Raw genomic sequence first — 15,390 nt, forward strand, 5'->3', positions numbered from 1 at the left:
AACCCACAGAACTGTGTGTACAGAAAACATAATGCTAGCAGGCAGTAAAAACGCATTCGCCGCCACTCCACTCCTGGCAGGAGCACACAGCTCTCCTCATACAGCAGCGTCCGCTCCGTGTTACACATTGCTAAAGACACTTTGCTTTTAATATCTGCCAAATCAGACAGTGTCTTAAGGTTACTATGGAACCAGCAGTTTCCAGAAACAAGGGACGTGATTTCTTCATCCTCAGTCATTACCTAGTGCAGTCTTCCCCTTACAAAGGGGTAAAGCATGCTGTTGGCTGGCAGGGCAACAGTTCGGTTTTGCCTACATCCACACTGCGCCAAGGTTTTAATTGTCAGATGACGTATTCATAAACAAATGTATTTTTTTGGATTAGATTATATCATTCAAGCTGGTTCGTTTGGCGTGATGACTCGTGAAAGATGAGGCTAACTCACATGGCTCTTGCTAAGGTAACTAAACCCTTCTAACTTACAATGCACTGGGATTAGCAGAAAATCCAGAGTTCACATAAAATTACAGACTATATCTAAAATAAGCAATAACCTCAAGTGCATTTCTCCAGACAAATGGTTTTGCATCATATCGCTACTAACATTTCTATCTTTTACTTGTCTGATGACTAATTTGAGCATGAAAATCTTGTATTTTAATTGAAAAGAGTGGGATGTGATAGAATCGCCCTGTTACAAACTAAAGGAGGGCCCAGAAGTGTTAACTATTTCTTACAAATCTATCACACAGTTTGAAGAACAAAGTTAATAATGATTAAAAAAGCTGAGGCATACAAATAAAAAGTTTCCCCTTGACTCAGTTTCTTCATTCTTATTCTTACAATAAAATAGTCTTTAAATCAGAATTGTTAATATAAAAGTCATATTATGAGTGACTTGATCTTTAAACAAAGTATATGGAAAATATGTGAGGGGAAAACATTCTGCTTGTAGACCGCTTCAAGATTTTCTAATTTTGCCCTTGACAAACAGTTCAGAGTTTATTGCTTTGCAGAAAACATTAGTATCATCAGAATATCTGGCTTACATAGCGTAAGCCTGAATTTAGCAAAGATGCTATTCTAGACATTTATTAAGGGTTTTAGTGGTGAATGCTGTGCAGGAAACCTGGGCAATGTTTTGTGAAAAGCAGTTCCTCCAAACCACCTCTATCTAACGTAAGCAACGAAACCAATTCTGCGCTCAGCCCGCGACTTGACCTTCAGCCCAAGAATATGCGGGACTGAAAGAAAACTTCAGAACTTCTTTGAGTAGTCCACGGGGCAGGGGAAGAAGCATTGTGACAGTCGTCATTTCAAGCAGCCAAAGCAAGGTCCCACTCACAGAGTCCCAGGACGGCTGAGGCTGGCAGGGAATCTCTGGAGGCCATCTGCTCCAGCCCCCGCTCGCTCAGAGCAGCTGTCAAACACAGTTAGGAACCACGTCCCGTTCACCTTAAAGACAACCTTCCCCGCTCCCCATAGCATCTCCTTATCATTGGCAGTGATTGTGGAAATGCACCGGGATCCATCCGAACTCCTCCAAACCAAGGCGCGGGAGGGTTCTTAGTCCCTCTGTTCCTCTAGTCGCTAAGGGGAAGGGGGAGCAGATGACGAAACAACCCCAAACCACCCAGTAAAAACTCTTAAATTGGACTTCTACTAAGCCATTCCAAAAGGCATGTGTCTATAACTTTTCCAGACTTAACCTCCAACCTTTACCTCATGACATTTGCCACCCTTGCTTTTGTCCTAAGCATTCCAGTTCTTGACATTTTCATCGGACCCTGAATTTCAAAGCAGCAGGGCTACTACAACAACATAAAATAAGTGTATAAGTAATCTAATACATACCCAGTAAATCTCAAGCTATGCAACATACTCTAAACAAGTTTCCTGATCTATATTGTGTTTGGGTAAGAATTTTTTATTAATTAAAAAAAGGGGGGCAAAAAACCCCCAAACGCACAACCCTCTTCTACCATTCCCACAATCAAATGAAGCATCTGTTTAAAATTTTATAATCGTTCCTCAGTCTTAAAAAAAATAAAATAAAAAAAGATGTCATTAGTTCAGCTTATTGATTTTTCTGCCTGTCTGAACCAATTGAGAAGCAATATTGATTAGGACTGATCCTTTCCTAAGGGCATCTGATAAAGAAAGGAATACAAAAATACCACTGAGAATAGGAAAAAGGCTTTGTGTTATCAGCCCCAAGCTTCTCCTGACTAAGTGCCCGAGGTCCCTGCACAGAGGCGGATCGCTTACATACGTAGTTTGCAGCATTCTCCACAGAGAACATTCACGCTCACTCCGAACCTCATCTGCCAAGCACGGATCCAATTACTAAAGAATAATCAATGACTGGTTATTCTCCTGAACAGAGTCCTGTCTGCATTACTGTTATAAATAAACAGGCATCACCCTTAGAAATTTGCCTCTTTGGATTTTATAAGACATGTTTCCAACTTCAAGATAAACGAGAACTTATTTAAAGCAATATTTTCCGTAAGGAATGTGTGTTCAATAACCAACCTAAAAAAAAAGAAAGAAAACAAAATAAAAAAGGCTTTTATTGCAATCGACTCAGAACACAGTAAGCCTGATTCCAAAGAGAACAGAGAAAAAGAGGTAAACATAACTGCTTTACTTTTCAAATGTATCCCCTTCAGCAAAACCAAGAAAGAGTTTTGACAGCCTCCGGGGAAATGGCAGAGCCTGACCCCAAAACTAAAGGCTTTTACAAGGGCTGCTATCTAGACAAATGCTTTAAAAGGGGCCTTTTCCTAAAAAGTATACTCATAAAAACAAAATGCAGGGGAGTCAACTATTCAACATCGCAAGGCTGAGGCGGGGGGAAAAGGATCATATCTACACATGGGGGGTGGGTGGGTGTATTTATGCACCTTTGTCACAGAAAACAAATAACTGCATTGCAGCCACACTCACGTGCATGCAAAGTTAGCTTCCATTCAAACCAACAAGCTAATCAAGCATATGCTTATATCAAAGTGGTATGTCTGAGATAAAAAAAGCTCCTTACTCAACATATTTTAAAACGGTTTCTAAATGGTTTCTTTCAAAGAATTTGAGCATAAAAATAAGAAAGATTTTGACTACTTTGGAAGTTTTCTTTCTCCCAGCACAACTCTATGAATCCTTAGAATCCCAGAGATGTAATTTGATGCCAAAATACTGCTCTGCCTTCAATGAACTTCTAGGAGACCAGCCAGCAGAATTCTAATATGTTGGTAAACACATCTTTGATTTTCTTACTTTGATATAAAAAAAGAAACATGGACAAGTAAAGGCCTATAGATGTCCTTCTGTTGTATTCCTTGCAGCTCTCCCGCATTTAGGCTACACGTAGATAGCGAAGCCAAGATACCCTGCAAAATTCACAAACATTTTTAACAAACACGCTTCATACACTACGCTATCGTATACAAGGTTCTATTTTTCAAAAATGTATTTGTTATAGGCAGCTAGCCTTGTGCTTCTTGGTCTAAATCTCGTTCACTTTTTAAATGCAAATATACTAGCAAACACTCGAAGAACTCAGATTTTGCTAGCGTAGCCATAGCCAAACTATGCAATAGTTTCATCCAAATACAACTGTGTGCCTTTACATTATTCATTATTTTCTATCAAAAGAATAATATGGTTGAGAATAAAAGCATTAGCCCATTATATGCAACTGATTATGACAGGGCCATTGTGCTGGCATAATAAGGCAGGCTGCTTTGGCAGTGAAATGAGAGCTGCAACCTACCAACTGCAAACTTGGGTCTTGAAACCAGCCCCCCCCCCAATGAACTAGTCAACTAGATTTTATTTTTCCTAGGTTTTTTGCATTAGCTTCCTTTTCAAAAAGTTTATGCTTTTAGTCCCAGTAGTCATGCTGTCCCGTATTTAAGGCAGGAAAACTGTCGAAAGTTTGGGGGTTTTGTTGTGTTTTGGGTTGTTTTTGTTTTGGTTTTTTTTTTTTTTTTTTTTTTTTTTAAGTACTTAAGCGTTTACTCAAAAACTGGGAGCTTAGATATATGACTTTGTAAGACTAAAGTAATGCAATAGCCCTCATCTCAATCAAATCCTTCCATTATCCCGCCACATAGTCATAGACAAACTCATTTGGCATTTCTCTATTTCTTGGAATTACGTAGAGCAGATGGTAAGTGCATTCCTTGCCTTACTACAAACTTGAAATGCTGCACTGGGCAGAGCGGAAGTTTCATGTACACGTCCTTTTATTCAGCAAGCCATTTGGATGACTTAAAGCATGTATATAATGCGTCTTAATATTTCACATGATTTGCCTTCTAGATAAACCTGACAATTTGCATGAGCTTGTTTAAATGAATGTCAGAAAATGGAGAAGTCAAAACTCTGCTGAACTTGCAAAATGTCCCAGCTATGTCACGTGTGTTGTTACGGTGATTCCAAAGGAAAACCTAGCACAAAATTAAAACATTCACAAATAATTGCTCTCTGAGATATGAGGACAGTACAGAGGTTTGGGCTGCAAAAAGACCATTCACCTGAGTTCCACGTAATGCAGTTTAAGCCAAAAATAGAAACAAGATATCCAGTGTTGAATCTCACTTTACTCAAACCTCCAATCTTTGGGAACTGTAATGAATATGCACTCCAAAGTAGGAGCTGAATTTGGAAAAACACTGACATATGATGCAAATTCATTTTAAATTTAAATTCTAGAGATATGTTTGCAATTATCAGCATGTTGTTAAAGAATCTCATCCTGAGAATATCATCAAATAGTAATGTGAAATACAGTGTTACCATTTTGAGAACAAAGGGACCCTGAATGAGTAATCAATAGCAACTGGCAGAAAATGAGGCATTAATTATGATCCTCTCTAGTGTTTTGTCTCAAACAAGGTTTCATTAAATATATTGTGCTAACCTGTACATCTTCAAGCCATTACCAATAGATTTGATCAGATACATTTTTGGTCCGTTTCAGGAGGAGGAACATACCAGAATTAAAAAACCAAAACAACATCTTAAGTGTTATATGATAACTTGAGCATTTTTCCTTGATCAATTTAAAGGAAATCAGGGGTTGCTAATAAAACATCTCAGGAGAGGATCCTCTAACAACATGCTGGTAATTGCAAACATATTCCTCATTTTAAAAAAATACTCAGATCTTATAATCTCAATGTAGTCTCTTGAAAATTTAATTATCATCTCCTATACCTAAAGTATCACGCAGGTTTGAGAAGATAATGACAGTCATCCATCAACTGCATCCTGCCAGTGTAATCAGGCTAATCTAGCTCACTGGAGTAAAAACCAGCTACCTAGGGTACTACATACTGAAGTGATGCAACATCATAAACAAAATAACAGACATTTAGTTTTACTGTCTTCCCAATTAATGTTAGCGCTGAAAAATATCAAGGTATCGATATATTGTCTTTGTACACCAAAGCTTTTCCAGATCACCATGAGCTGCTTATTCAATGTGTAGACCTAGGCAGAATCTGCTACTATGGATAATTCTGTTTATGTGAAAATATACGGAGACTGAGCACAGGGACAGAGGCGGGAGAAGGAAGAAGTTTATTCAGAATTCCAGTTAGGGCTTTTTTTAAGCAGTGGGAGGAGTAAAGATTAAATGCGAAGGGAAGGAAACATTTTGCATTCCTTCTGCATCTAAATGGCTTTAAAGCACCCGATTAATACAGATATTTTGAATGAGTCCCTTCCTCCTCTCTCACACTGGCAGCTTCCCTGCACTGATACCGCATATTGGCAAGGCTACAAATTCTGTCTTAGGCTTCTAAAAGCGGCACCCTGCTGATGTTGGTGTCCAATCCCCGGGGTTATGCTGGCTCAGCTTGTCTTCGCTCATCCCCCCCGGCAAGGTATTTTTGCGTTGCTGACTGAATTCTAGGAAGGCATTACTAAGCATTGTGATTACAGGTCAGGCTCCCCTCCCTTTGCCTTTGAATCTTTTCGCTACATTATGAAAACAGTAATTTGAACAGCTTCCTTACTGTGATTGTACAAAAGCAGAAGGTTTGTGGAGAACTGCAGAATGTCAGAAGAGAAGCAGCTGAGGGGTTATTCATCTACTTTTTAATTTTTCAGTACCAGCCTTCCTGCTTTTCTCTATGATTACAAGATATGAGCACGAGAAGTCAACATTATAATAAAAGATTTTATGCTGAATCTTATTTACAGAAGTCAGACTATAAAGAATATTATAAAGCTCAAACTATCCTTGCATCTGTTTCTTGCTCTGCATCTTCAGCAAAACGATTTCAAAAGATTTCAGACCATTGGTGGAATGTTTCACGTATATGGTATGGAAGTTGTGCATCTCCTCTCCCACACAACCGAGAGAAAAATCTTACTCACTTTCAGCACCAAGTCAGAAAACGCCTAACATAACGAGGGTTCAAAAACTATCATTAGCGTAGCGACCAGATAATTGTTTGGGCTTAACATGGAGGACCCGTATGTTTTCACACACGGTCAAGTGAAAGTTCAGTCCGATACCAGGGTGCTAGTAAATGGGTAGACAAGCCCAGTAAGTATCTTAGGCTACAAATAAATGTTATCCTTCTCTCCCTGCTCCTTAGAAATCTGTGCCCTCAGGAGTGCTAGCATCTTGAAAAGCGCTGCCCAACACAACTGAAACCAACGCAAGTCAGATGGTTTAGTTCCACGGAAGAGGAAGGAAAATGGCAAATCTGCCTTGTGCTGCTTTCCATGCACTGCCCGCCTGCTCAAGCCACGGTCTCTCCTGGCCCACCCCAGGCAGCAAATGCGAAGTAACAGGCTGCTTCCAGCCCTCTTATCTCCCCCTTCCCAATTCTTCTCGGGGCCTGTATTCATCTTGAGAGCAGTAACCTCTGCAAAGTTTGGGAAGAGACTTTATCTCTCTGTGAAGTAAGAAAGGGAGATAAACGGGGGCTCAACGTACTACAGTAGTTAGAGACAAAAGAAATAAACACTTCAAGAAAATCCAAACGGCAATCCAGCTCGTTCAGACAGACAGGTATGGCTGGGAGAAGAGAACTGAGCTCATCTTTTCCACATACTCCGATAACACCATAAATTCATTATTGAGAAGCACCGAGCTCTGAGGCAGCGAGATTAGCTGGAGACAAACAGTAATTGGCCAAAGAAATTGTGTCTGCACTCCTCGGTGTAAGATGCTTTTTACTTCCTTATGCAGCAATGTGTAAGATACTATATATATTGATTTACAGGATATTCATTACCTTAAATACGATCAAACACAAAAATTAAAAGGAGGCAAGAAAATCTGCCAACCTTAAATCAAGTGAGAAAGAGAAAGGCAAAGACAAGTAACAGTTTGGCTGCTTAAAACATTCAAAATGATTCCTTGCAGAACTGCTCCCCTTTTATAAATAGCATCCCTCCCCCAACTATAACTAATTCCTAACACCTGCTACCCGCTCCATTCCGGGGGGGATGTCTTCCCTGATTAACTTCAGGTGGTCACCTCCAGCTCTGGAAAAAGAAATCTAGTGCATTTTTACTTTCTAAAAAGGTTCTGCAGGCTCCTTATCTGCTGAGAGACAGGAGATATTTTCCCAAGAGCACAATAAGTAATTCACTTCTAATAAATCATAATAAAGAGAAAGTTAATATTGCTTGATTTTACTTGAGAAGTAAAATGAAGCAAAATAAACTCAAATTTGGACATTCCATCTGCCCTTAAACTACATATCCCTCTCCTCATCCCGACCTTTTAAGATGGTATCAGCTGGCAGAATCCAGAGTCACTGCTTCAGTTAACATTGTGTCAGCCTTTCCTTCAGAAGCTGCCTTTCTTAGAGATTGATAGCTCAGCTGTAAAAATCTGCTTTGGGGAGACACCTGATATCAAAGGTGTCACAGAAAGGAGATTAAAACGAGAAAATTTACAAAATAAAATCAGTTTGTCAGCTTTAAAGTTATATTGGTATTAAAAACCCCACACATGTACGAGCGTCACAATTTTTTCTACTTCCATACCTCAGTATTACTTGGATTTAAAATGACATAAGATCTCTATACTGTTTCTAAAACTATGTGAGGAAGGAAGATGAGCAACTGGCGCCACTGCTTGTAGTCTTTTCTGAGACCCCACAGATAAGAACGGTCCAGAATAGCATGTATTTTTCTGCCTCATTGGAAAGATCCGTCTAAAGCATCTTCAAAGAGACTGCCAGCAGTGAGCAGGAAGAGCTCGCTTGTTGCTGTTGAATAGATACATTAGTTAAAAACAAAACAAAACCAAACCAAACAACAAAAAAACCCCACCCATGTGGGTCCATAGCTGATGTAATCTGACATCTTTTATTAGCATAGCAGGCCCTCTCTAGCATCTAGGCTTTTTTATAATTATAATGTTTAAAGCGTGCATATTTTTCCTTACCGTACAAAATTACATTGAAGTGTACATTCTATATATATGTACTTTTTATTACTATTTTTTAAAAGATCTAATTTCAAAACCTGGCAGTTTAACTACAAAAAAGAAAAAAAAAGCCTGAAGGGAAGGGGTCTGAGACACACTAGCTACAAGGTTTAGCCTAACATTCTCCAGAGAGGATTATCCACACTCTACCACCCTTTTTGACAATATATCTTCCTCTACTGTCTACCACCTAGGAGTGGTCTAAATACGCCTATTTCCAATCATTCCTGAGACAAGCTATTTACATATTTCTATTAATTTAAACCCTTTCATTAGCTCCCTTTTTGCCTTTTTTTTTTTTTTTAAATCTTTTCAATAACACTACAATATCATAGAAGCAGATGGCACATCCTCAACACAGAATAACTGTCTAATTATTTCTCTCAAGGAAGCCAAGTAGGGATAGAAGTCTTAGAGACAAGCAATGAAAAAAAAAGTTTCAGGATATGAACAGAATTCCTAGAGGAAGAAATGAAAACTGCAGAACTCTGAATGTGTGCGAGAGGGCTTGCATGTGCAAACTGCAGACATATATCAGGTTACCCAAGAAGAAACTACGAAGTACTCACTGGTCCTACAAAGAAACACCCAATATATTTGTTCTACACATTTGTCCATTACTTCTATCATCTTCCAGCAAGACATCTAGTACTCACTATTCTTTGACATACAATGCCACAGCAAAGCACGTTAGGAACAGTCTAGTACAATGGCCCTTGTATTTATGTAATGAATTGTTAAAAACTTAGCAAAGCATCCCTAGAAGCAACTGCAGAGACATGCTGCCATGCTGCTATTCGGGGGCTGTGCCAGCAGATCACGAAAGACTTGTTTGGAAGCTTTCATACACATTTAAAGAACAACCACGGTCTAAAATGCAACGTGCTACAAATACCTTTATCTTTTTTGACTCACGTTTTAAGTAATGTCTCAGCTGTCAGATAGCACTAAAACACTACTCTATCCCACTATTCACAATCACTCATTTCTTTTACTCTTGCTACTTCCAGGTTTTTTGTTCTTACAAAACATATTTCAAATTACATTTTTCACAGTGTTCTTTGCTTTTCAATTTTTGTCAGTAAATCTCATTTCTGCTTCCCACATACATTTTTATACACTCTTACCTACTAACATTCACATTTTTGTCTGTATGCTTATTCTTCCAGCTGTCTAGTGTTACCCGATGCTTTACTAAAAAACCAAAATCAGTTAATCTTCTCCGTTATACTGTATACACATCTTACAATTATATAGTTTAGGAACATATTACAAATACTTTTAAGTTGGTGCTATCCAGTTCTATCAACTTTTTTCTATGCAGCAAGCTGGTATCTACATCCTACTATGGATACTTGTTTTCCCTCTTGGTTGCGTATTTCTCTCCAGTAACACAAAAAAGTTGCCATTTTTGCCTTTGTACAATATGAGCGAGCTTTTACATTCTCCCTAGACAACTCAAATTCCTGGAGTTCTACTCTTATTATACCGCTTCAACTTGCGAGATAGCTGTTGGAGAGAGCGTGCTCCCAGATACCACTCTCCCCAGCACTGCAGCATTGTTCTTTCGATTTGAATACTGCTCAAACTGCTTTAAAGTCTTTTTAAATTTGAAAGAGGCAAATTACTGCCTAGGCAAAGGCACAACAACATACGCTTGCAAACATTTCTTTCGCCAAAGTGATCATCTGTTAAAATCGCCCAAGAAATTGGTGCTAAAGGCATTTTTGGGGATTATTTCAAAGTTCTTATAGTATGTTTGCTAAGGAGCGACTTAAATTTTTTTTGCACAAAAATTAAACAAACTTTTTAGTCTGTGAGGAATGTAACAGCTACTAAGCACAGTTTTTCATGCTTGTAAATTACCTTTAATACATTGCTAAATTTGCAGACAAGATGCAAACCTTTAAAGTTCCACATTAAATTGTGAAGAAGCTTGTTCTTAAGTCAACAAGCAAAGAAAGGTCACAAATTTTTGCTAAAAAGCGAACAGTATGAATTCCAGTTGCTCAATACCTATATTGTAATAAATGCTGTAATATTTTTCAGCACGAGACAGGCATATACAAATCTAGCTTTCTCTGACTGGCACCCAGATGAGGGGAATGCTTCTATGCTGAATCACAGCAAAGGTGGAAGATAGATGGACGAGTTTGTTCCAACTTACTGTAACAATCAGTGAGAAGTCAGCTAATTTCTTCTCCAAGGTACTACCCAAGTAACAGCATATATTTAAGGTAATTTAAGAAACACAAAACGTGCTCTGAAGATGCGCAAAGGCCACTACATCTGTCTTAATATTCCAGTGAAGCATATATATTTTTTCTCCTGATAAAGAAGAAATTGGTAAATCCTGAAATTACATCTTAATATGTTTACTTGAAGTATATTCCCATAAGGAACACTAAGTATGGTGCTGATGTGCATAAAATGCTACTGTCATACTGCAAAATCCCAGCTAATTTAATAATGCCTGATGCGCCTTACATCATGTTGCAATGATACAATAATATGCTGCTAAATGAGTCACCTCACATTAGCTTCACAGCAATAGCAGAGCTGACAGCTAGTGAAGGGAAAATGGTGTAGCAATACTACTGGAAACACAGATGGACAAGCTTTCTGCTGGATTTTTTTTCTTCATCCAAAAAATAAAAGACTCTGAAGCAGCCTTATTTATTACCAATAGGCACAAAACTTATAATAATAGCGGCAGAAGTGAGTTAAAAATCCATCTGCCACTACTAAATAAAATATATATATTATATACACAGTATCATATAAATTATGCTGTGCAGTACTGCATATTTCATACTGCATGAAATATCTAGTAGCATGTGTGTATATGTATCATGTACTATATAGAGTATATTTTATGCAGTATTATATATACTTTTACATAGACTAAGTGAAATGTATTTAATAAATCTAATCCATAGGTCCTTCCAGCAGTCATGTATTCTACAGATTTACCATCAATTAAACTTTTTAATAAATGGGTTTTATAACATTTAAAATATCCCATCATCACAAAGAACATATAGAGAATTTGAAAAATACAGTAAATTAAGATACATCTGTTTATAGCAAGGTTACACTTTAAACAAAAACTGGTGAATGCCTTTTTAGCTCTTGTCTAATATCCATTACATTTAGCACTCTTTCCTCACTCGCATGTGGCATAGTATGCGGGCTTGAAATTATTAGGGAGGGAGCGTAAATGTGTTATCTCCACATGTCAAAAAACCCATAATGTCTATTTTTCATGCATGATTGTTTAGAATTAAAACAGAACATTAAGGGGATAGTCACAAATAGCGTACTATCTTCAGCCTAGTGCTGGCAGTGGGGAGAGAGACCTTGCCAGGCACATGGGAACGGGCACTGCATCCCCCCTCTCTCTGCCAATTAGCGGGGGCACTTACAGCAAAGTCAGCTTCCGTAAAGACCCGTAGAAACAATTAGAAGAATTAGACTAACAGCTACACATGTATTGCACGTTTATCTCCATTTCACTTTGAAAGTAGTGCAGACTCCTGCCTTTCTTTGAGCTCAGACCTGTCAGAGCAATGTGCAGTGACAGCTGGGTACCTTTCTGATGACACTGGAAATGGAAGTCACGCATTCAATATTTGAAATGTAATCTCCTTTCTTTTACATAAGCTACAGTTTTCAGTATTAAACGAGACAAATGTAAAGAAAACCCTTTTTTTTCTGAAAGCTTAATCTATAGCCAATTTAAAATTTGTGAAAAGATGCCCTTCCCAAACCTGCAATTAATTACACAGCCAAGAGGAATGGTGGAATCCCCCACAAAAATCATAAACCGCACCCCTCCTCTGATTCGAAGACCCAAATAAAGTCCTCATGTCAAGCTGTGTAGCTTTGCATTGCATTCTGGCAGCAAAATATAGGTTTTGCATTTCTTCTAAAAGCTGTGAATTCTTTGTCCAGGTAAAAGTTTTGGACGTTCATCGAAACCAGCTCTGCATAAGCCTCCATTCGTCATCCTCCCCACCCACAGAGAGTATATATACTCTATGAAACATGGGAGAGAAAAAAAGGCAGTAAGAGTTGGAAAGGTAGTGAAGACCTGTCAGAAGGAGAAAGAGTATACAGTAAACTACAAATAAAACCAAATCGGAGCTTGATTGCAAAAGACTAGACAAGCAAAGGTTTTAATGTATTCCACAAACATACACCATTAACCTTATTAACACAAAGCCACCTAAAAAACACAGCTTAAGACAAACACAACTACCTTATTCAACACTTATTTGCATGAATGGGCCCAGCACAAAGTGCTATACTCTGGGATGCTCCTTTTCGGCTTGCTTAAAACACCTGATGGAAATAAAACCTGAAAGAATGCACTTCTTGTTTGGCAAAATATTCATCAATTAGCCATATTTACATTCTTGTGACTACATGTTATATCTGAATCACATTTCTGTACCTAAAGTTGCTTAGATTTTTAAGCTACATTGAAAATCAAACTCCTACAGCCTAAATACAAAGCCTGTAGGTATCTAACAGTCCATCCGAATCAGTGCTCAGATCGTTTTCAGTAGCTGTGCTAGTAAGGGGCTAAAGCACCTTGGTTTACAGCAGTCTTAAAAATTTTCATTCCATCCCTCCGTAAAAATTAAAACTCATCACACGGGCACACCAGGCTATTCATACCATTTACAGCAATGACATATGGACAGAACTTTGGTAAGAGAAGAACAGTTTACACAGTATGTGGAGAAGTTCGGTATTTTCAATTCACCTGTACCCACTAAGATACTCCGAAGACCGGCTCTTGCCATTCTTGCAATTTCAGAAACCTTAGCCCCTGTCTTTGAAAACTCATGGTTCAGAGTGCAGTGCAGTGACTGAAAAAGAGTGGGGTTGGTTGGTTTGTTTCAGGAAGGAACAAAAGCAGTGGCTTGTAATTCCTCAGCAATTTAAATTTCATTTTTTGGAAGAATACTGGAAGAAATAGACTGCAAATGCCAGAAGATAACAAATAAGTGATATGGATTTAGCTGGACTAAACTATGTAAAACCAATCTCCATTCCTTCTCAGATGCGTAAGAGGTGTTTTACTAAGGCTTCTACTGCTTTCACATTTCACAGGTGAACTAAGGAACCAAGGACAACTAAAACTACTGCTGAATACAGAGAGTAGCTGTTTAAAAAAACCAGTAGCTAGGAGTTCACGATCAACACTGGGTGCATGTATTAACTGCGACTACGCAGGCATCTGTTTTGGGCATCATTCCACCTCTTAATTAGTGACTTGGATGAAAAATGAAGACCACGTTTACTAAATTCACAAAGCAAATAAGCCAGAAGGATCTACAAATGCAGTGCAAGCCTGGAATCCAAAACTGCACTGACAAATTTAGAGAAGGTAGAAGCAATGTGTTAAAAAGTAAATACATTTTTGCATATGGAACCTGTAAACTGTAAAGTATAGGCTGAGGAATGACAAGCTGGTGAGCATTACCATAAGAAGGCATTGGGAAATTTTAGACTGTCCGCAACCAAACAGGTATCAAATACTGGATATTTGTTATGAACAAGGCAAATACCACACAGCAAAAAGTTAACAATATTGTCAGAAAGATCCAGGAAATTTCTTTTTGCCATAATGGTAAGGCCTCGGCTCGGATGAGGTACTCTAACTCATTTAAAACACTGGAATTCCCTAGGGCTGCGAAGCTACTGGAGAATACCTAGAGCAGAGCCTAAGCTTTTCTACCAATATTTCAATCTGCGATAAGCCCTGTTACATATCCACAATTAAAAATATACCTGCACTATACACACCAATGTAAAAATTAGCTCCGTTGATGTCTTATCTTTTCTAAGGACTCCTTATCATCTTAAAAATCTACTGGATTTCCAGGCTCTACAGACATAAAATCTACTGGATTCCCAGCTTCTACAGACTTAAGAGAGTATAGGTTCTTCTCTGTGTCCACTGTCTACAAGACAAGAGTTAGATGCTTTAATTACAACGATATTTAGATAAGGCATCGGGGAAACTTTTTAAGAGTAAGTACGTTTAAGCAATGGAAAACAAAGCCCAGCATGGTCATGCAGTCTCCTCCATCTCTAGAGGTTTTTTAAGAGCTGACTATATGAGCGATCTGTCAGGAACAATACAGCTGATTCTTCATTCGGATTGTCAAAATGTCCTCTCGGGATCGCTTTCATCCTTCTTCTCTAAGAGAGCTTTCAAACATTGAAACACTATGAGACCTGTACTTCAGGCACTGCCATGGATTTATGAAAAATATAAAAAAAAAAACCAAAAGATTCAGAAATCCCACCGTGTTCCAAGTTAGCAAAAAATTTCAAACACTGTCAGATTTAACCGATAAAACCAAATTAAGGTACAAACTAACTTATCACATAAATTTCAACGGATTTAAAATTTAATTGAAAATTAACTCTGTGATCATTTTCTATTATCCTGAATATAAAACCAAAGCAGATTTACCTACAATAACTACATAGAACATATACAATAACCTACAATAACGTATACTAGAAATGGTTAAGAAAGAAGAAACTGTGGGAGGGGAAATATTACGAAGCATATCAAAGGAATAAACAGAATTTGAAGTGATGTTAATAGAAACAAATATGTATAAGATTTTGGCTTTAAAATAGCTACATGTAAAAAATTAATATTAAATGGTACTAGATACAAACAATTAGGAGATATAAAAGCATTCTCCTCAGTGAGAAGCCAAACAACAGAAATTAGACTCATTACTGCAAAGCAAAACAGAATTTTATGCAAAGTTAACATAAACCCATTTTGCAATACAGAACATTAACTTAATGAAAGTGTAACGTGGAAATTAATTTGCTTCCAAACTAATGTCAAGTTTAAGTTATTATATTTAAATACAGTACATACGGAGTTATT

The 15,390-nt window shown here is 37.9% G+C and overlaps 1 protein-coding gene across 1 annotated transcript in view; it reads right to left on the reverse strand.

Annotated features, from left to right (window-relative positions):
- TCF12 (transcription factor 12) overlaps positions 1–15,390 on the reverse strand; it is a 168,508-nt gene that overhangs the window by 56,398 nt on the left and 96,720 nt on the right. The window lies entirely within an intron of this gene.

This window comes from Vanellus vanellus, assembly GCF_965231255.1.
Source record: "Vanellus vanellus genome assembly, chromosome: 11".
NCBI classification, from domain to species: domain Eukaryota; kingdom Metazoa; phylum Chordata; class Aves; order Charadriiformes; family Charadriidae; genus Vanellus; species Vanellus vanellus.